The sequence below is a fragment of the Mesoplodon mirus genome (genome assembly GCF_964341445.2).
Source record: "Mesoplodon mirus genome assembly, chromosome: 16".
In the NCBI taxonomy this organism is placed as follows: Eukaryota; Metazoa; Chordata; class Mammalia; order Artiodactyla; family Ziphiidae; genus Mesoplodon; species Mesoplodon mirus.
In genome coordinates this window covers 72652774-72659272 of record NC_138992.1, presented here as the reverse complement: position 1 = coordinate 72659272, position 6499 = coordinate 72652774, and the positions used below count along the sequence as shown (strand labels likewise).

Genomic DNA, 6499 nt, shown 5'->3' with positions numbered 1-6499 from the left:
TGTTAAAATAAAAACTAGGAATTACGCCAATATCATTTAGCACTGCTTTTTTCTGACCTTTTGCAGTATAGATAAGGAATACTTGGCTAAATATAATTAGCATCTTTAGAAATGTAACAATGTTGAATCGTAAAAATATTGCTAGTTTCAATGTATTGGGCCTTGGGTTTTTCAGTGCAATACTGCCCATTACACATGGCCCAGATGTCCATCACTGGTGTCTTACCAGTTCTCCCTGGAAAGCATTTAAAATGCCCCACTAAGGTCTCAAATCTTGATAAGACATTCTCTGTTTTAATGCACTGCCATAAACTGACTTCTTAACTCTTTTACTGTGTTGGGTTTTTTTTGTTTTGTTTTTTTGGGGTTTCTGTTTTTTGGTTGTTTTGTGTTTTTTTTTTTTTACCCACGCCATATCCCCTCCTGTTTCCTATAGCTAAATTCTGATTACTCTGATTTCAATTCTTCATCCTTTTTTATCTGCAGTCACCAGCTCTCACCATGGTAAATTCTATTTTGATCTTTGCCTTTCCCTCTTACAAAACTGTGCGTGCACGTTCACAATCCTCAAGGCCACTAGCAGAGACGTGAGTAGCAGAATTGTAAATGAAAATGGAGAGAATTGGCATAGAGGTGGACATCCTAAATTCCTCATCACGCCTCCACCACCAACTCTGTGAGTCCCAATTTTCTCATCTCCAGAACCAGGAGATCAGAACACCGTCCTTCAGTTCTTAATTCTGATTCTTTTCCACAAAATTAAGCACTAACCAACATAACATGCCTACAGATGTTACGACGGAAGTAAAGATGGACAAGTGATTCCAAAAACGGAAATCAACAAGTAAATCCAGAGAAAATATAACGTGTTGTTTATTCTCTTCCTTTTGGATTGCTTTTCTGGGACTGTCTACTGGTAAGAGAATTTGAGAATTCTTATTAAAAACATTTTAGTCTAATAATATTTGTGGAATAGCTTGGTAAAGGATAACATTAAGCAACAGGTTAAAGACAGTGAAAACTTTGCAGGCCAGTACAATTTTCCTGGGCCTAATGTTTAACAGCCTTTAAAAAAAAATTATTTTAGAATCTAACGGCACAGACCTATTCAACAAAAATTATGGTTCCTTCATAGGACACTATTCAGTCTTTTGAAAAATGTCTAGTAAAATAATGATGTGAAAAAATTTACAATAAGTATAAAGCTGTTAGAAAAGATTTGCCATGCGATTACAGTGCAGTTGAGGGGTGGAGGGGGGCACTGCTTACCATTTCTAGCCCAAGTTTTGGTCTCTCATGTTATTCCCGACTAAAAATAGTCAGAGCCCTTTGAAGAAGTGGTTGACTCCAGGTTATGGAAAGGGAAATACAAGGTGAGCCCAGATTATCTGGGGACTAAAAGTAAAGAAGCTTTCAAAGACCAATGGGGTCATGTCAAAAAGGCACAAAAGCCAAGTTGATGTAGTTCTCACTGGTCTATTTGACACCATTTGAGCCAAATTATCAAGATCGTAGTTAACTGAACTTCACTGGGTCCATGAAAATCCATAAGTCATTCGTGATTATCAATGAGTCACTAAAACCAGTTTGTCACCAATGGAGGTAGCCATTAAACCAACCCCTTACTTTGAAAACTTTATGCCTTTATTCTGCCTTTCCAAGAAAACCTTTATTTCTCGAAACCAGTAGCCCTAGTTGATAAGGGAAAGCTGGCTTAAAGAATACCAGCTAGGAGAGGTAGATGGTGACAAACAGAAATGTAAAATCATCATTTTGCAGTCCCCAATGAAATCACTGACTCAGACAAGGATCATCAGTTGGTATTAAAATTATTAGATGAGGGATGGATGGGGCAGTGAATTTTGTACGTGCTTTGCCCAACTAACATCACAAAAGATCACGCTCATGACGAGGACGAGGTCTTAACTGTACGACGGAGGAGGAGGGAGGCTAAAGTTGTACAATATGAAGAATAAGGCCATCTTCACACTAATTCGGTGACCAAACTTGGCCGCTCTAATGGTGGAACAACCAGGTGCCGTGCGTCCCCAAGTGGACTGCCTACATGTCTACACATCACTAGGGATGTATTCTCAACTAAAGCATTTAAGTTGAATCTGTCAAGCCTTCAGATGTAACTTTCAGTTTACAAGAAAGTACATAGAAGAATAAGTTAAAAGCTGCCACAGAGAAGTAATCAGACAAACCCAGATGATGAAACATTCTACAGGACAGATCAGTGTCATGAAGAAAAAGTCTCTTCTAGATTAAAGGAGAGGTAAGGAATACAACTAGGCTGCTGTAACTGGGACTGGATCCTGATTTGGATAGACCAGACCATCATATTTTGAGGACAACTTGTGAAATGTGCACTAGGTATATTGAAAATTGTAATTAATTTTGTGAAATGGGATAATGTTTTTAGCCATATAGATGGAAATATTTAATGTGTGCTAAAGTAAAATCTTCCAAAAATGTTCATGCTCATTAATACAAAAAAAAAATCAATCGTGGTGCAGTGTTGGCTTGGAGACAGGCCTGGGTTTGACCCCTGACTTCATTTACCAGCTGGTCAAGGCATTTAAACTGTGTGCCTTAGTTACCTCTATGCTATACCTACCTTTGACAGGTAATGGGAACTATATGAGATATTCACAGTTTAACAACTACTGTCCTTTTCCCATTAACCTCCTGACGCTTGACCTGTTTGTCTTCTATTCTACATTTTTAAAACTCTCTTCTTTGTTCCTTGCTGTTTTAAACTTTCACTTGATTTCATTATTTCCACTCGTGATTCTTTCGATCTCTGTGTACTAGGGGCACTCAGTGTGAAATTATCCCTTGTTATCTCTGTGCTGTTGAGTACTTTGATTACATAATTATCCACTTCTCTTAGGTTTTTTGTCACTAAAAAATTCAACAATCTGTGCCACGTTGTCACTTTGTGACTCAGTCTTCACTTGGGACAGTATCTGTTTTTCTTCTTGACTCTTCATAATCTGCTTCAGTGTTTATTTCCTAAAATAACACTCCCTCCCTCCCTCCCCCTCCCTCCTTCCTCCCTCCCCCTCCCTCCTTCCTCCCTCCCTCCTCCCTTCCTTCCTCCCTCCTTCCTCCCTCCCCTCCTACTCTCTCCCACTTTGCCTCTCCCTCCCTCTCTCTCTCTCATTAGAGATAAAAGGGAGAACACCTGTTCTCCCTGCATGTTCCTGCACTCTGCATGTCCCCATGTCTCCTGTATCTCGCTCTTCGGTGGAGTCTGAGCCAAGTTTGCCCCTGACACGCTCTGCTGACCCCTGAGCTGCTTCCATGTCCACCCTCCAGTTCTCCAGTTCCCGCTCTGACCTCTGTCACCCTCACTTGTCAGAAACAGCTGTGCTAAGGTCTTCCTTAACCTCCTCTTTCTAAACTAGATCTTAAATCCTCACTGTGATTGGTAATGCTCACATTTTTCAGCTGCTTGTGATTAGCATCTGATCTCACCTGTAACTATTTGCATCTAACTGGCTTTCTTGCTTTTCCAGTAATTTATTGAACTCTCACGTTTAACTGCAGCCTACTTGTCCCTTATGTGCACGTAATGAATTCTTTCCCATGTTTTCATCATATGTACTTTCCAATTCCTACAATTGCTGTAAAAAAGAACAGAAGCTTTCTATTTTCTGGAACAGATTCACCCAAGAAGACTGACTCTGTTGAAGAACCGATGTTGAAAGATAAAATGAAAATGATGATAGGGCAAAGGTCATTTGTTCCTTTTAAATCTCCTACCTATCTCCTTAGGGATCTGAATATACAGATCAATAAACAGAGTCACTAATATATGGACAACGAGCCTTTTAGAGCAGAAGTCAGCAGAGGTCCTCCCCACCCCCAGGGTAAGTATGCTTCCCAGCAGTTCCAGGGGTCCTTGTCACTTTCGTGTAACCTGCTGGAATAAACATGGCCCTGGAGCCAGATCTCAGTTTAATCCCTGAGTGGCCTGGAAAAGTGACTCAGAGCTCTCATGTCTTCATCTATAAAATTAAATGCACAGTTTAATCTTAACCTCTCCCAAAGGTGAGAAAATTAAAAGTTGTGTCAAGATACTTACGTATTTGTTAACTACCCGCTTCCCAAAGAGAGAGAGAAATACAGGCAAAAAAGTACTTCTCCCAGTAGTAGCTATGGTTTCCCTTCCTTCTGAGTTCTGGAGGAAATTGGCTCTAACTTCCATTCCATGTCCAAGAAGTCAGAATCCCTTGCCCCAAGCTCCTTGCTTCCATTTAACTAGTTGGATTTATGAACAGTCACCCCACTGCCCCTCACGTGAGGTTCCTGTCCTGTACTACGTTGACACCGATGTCACATTAGACAGTGGTCTCCTCACCCACCCAAACCTCCCAGAAAGCAAAGCTCAGCAAAAACAAAACTCCCCACACAAGGCCTTCTTTTCTCGGCAGCTGACACTAGTAAAAGGAGATTTCAGGGAAAGGAGAATGAAATATTACAGCCACACAAACAACTTCAGTCGAACACTCAACACTTCTATCTTTGAAACTCCTTGCCCCGTCATCCCTAGGGGTTTTTTCTTTGGCCACCTTGTTCCATGCTGCACCCCCAGGCTTAGGCCATCAGGCCAGCTACATGCTCCCTGTTTGGAGGTCAGTGCTCCCTGGAACTCTAAATTCTCTCTCTAGTTAGTGGAGCCGGTTACCTCTTCTCTGTCTCTCATCCTAAGCTTGGCCCCTCAGCTGAACCTGTGGAGGTCCTCTGCAGAAAACGGTGGGCAGGTTGTTCAGTTGGATTTGACCTCCTTAGAGGTCAGGAAGAGCGTGCTCCCCATCATGACATAATGGTTTGGGTTCTCAGGAAAGTGTGGCTATAGTATCTCCGTTTATTTATTTATTTTTTAATGCCATTTACCTAGAGTTCATAGAGCTAAGAATAGAGGCTACCTCAGTGTAAACGTAAGAAGCAGAGTGCACAAATGGTCAAGGCTACGTGCAAGTGCGGTTTGGGTTCAGTGTTCTCAAAGAGATGTAGTGCTTAAAAAAAAGGCCTCAGTAAATACCGTTCAAGGTCTCCTGTTATCAGTAAACAGCCTTGATCTTGGCTCTTGGGTTCAGAGTTGAGCAGTCTCCATCTATAACCTCCTGACTCCTGTTGATTTTGGAGGTTTTACAGTTCAGGGCCAATGCTTGCCACCTCTGAGCTTTCTAACCTACACACAAATGCACGCTCCACCTCTACTGTGATTTCTCTGTCCTTCAGAGATATAGTTATGAGTTTACCTCTTTGTGTCCACCTGTTATTTATAAGCTTTGAAAAGTGTGCCATGTCAAGGTGAACCAAAGCCAAGAGAAGAAAATAATCCTAAATTAATGAACCCATCTCAATAGAAACAACTGTGCATCCTCCTGCTTTATTTGAGATAGGTATTTTTAAACACTTGTAGTACCTAGTGTGTGGCCCATATAAGATGAACCCGATGTGAACCGGAGGCTGGAGCGTGGAGAAAGTTCTTTCTTTCTTTGTGCTTCGGTTAAGCAGCCAACAAAAACAGCATCTCCCCTGATCTCATTCAGATGCTCGAACCAGCTTTCCAATTAAGTTTTCATAGATTAACATCATGGCAATGGACTCACCGGATTACGTGTTTGAGTTTGTGTATTTCTCAAATGTCTGTGTCTCCTACGTGTTTCCACAGGAGCTGGGTGGTGTACAGAGGCAGCATGGCTTAGAGGAGAGAAGGTGACAATAACCTGAATCCTAATCTTTATTCCCCACTTACCATCAGTGAGAACTTAGACGAATCACTTCCCTCCTGCAAAATGTTACACAACATAATAAATTTATGTTGCATCTACCATCTATTGATTTAAGGCTTCCTTGCTTTGCTCATTACTACCTGTAAAGTAGGGATTATACCTTTTAGTTGTTCTAACATTTGTTTATGTCATAAGGGCTCCAGATTATTTTTAAATAATCTGGAATTTGATGAAAAATAAAGTCACTCTCTTGGTAGCTGTCATGATCTTATTGTCACCCCCCAAACTCCTCTCAGCATATGATCATAATAATCACAAGATGACTCAGAAGCCTGCATATTTCTCCCCAAACAGGAAATCCGTGTTGATCAGTTCTTGGAAGATTCTTTCAACTTTTGAATGCTTTCAAGATTTCTTGAGGATTGTGACCATAATGGAAAGAGAGAAAATATAGACGTAACATATTAGTCATTTATGCCCTTAGTTAAGTATTATTTGAACTTTCTTTGGATGAATTAACTTACATTTAGCTTAGGTTAACTCCATCCCTGCTTTTCTCCCCATTTTGCTAGCTTTGCCAGAAAAGTCTGAGTATTTTTTTTCCTGTTTGAGTTTTGAACTCTAGACAAAATTCTCCAGAAGTCAGTTGGGTTTATGCATATCCAAGCTCACAGATGAACTTAACCAGTTGTATGCAGAAAGCAGGATTTCTATGAGAGCAAAATTTCTTCTAACCCAGCATTTTTTAA

The 6499-nt window shown here is 40.7% G+C and overlaps 1 long non-coding RNA gene across 1 annotated transcript; it reads left to right on the top strand.

Moving 5' to 3' along the window:
• Positions 1 to 206: 206 nt before the first annotated feature.
• Positions 207 to 6115, top strand: LOC309791966. Its single transcript, XR_014291591.1, has 4 exons — positions 207 to 676; positions 791 to 916; positions 3784 to 3878; positions 5690 to 6115. It is a non-coding gene; the product is annotated as an uncharacterized lncRNA (long non-coding RNA).
• The last annotated feature ends 384 nt before the right edge of the window (positions 6116 to 6499 follow it).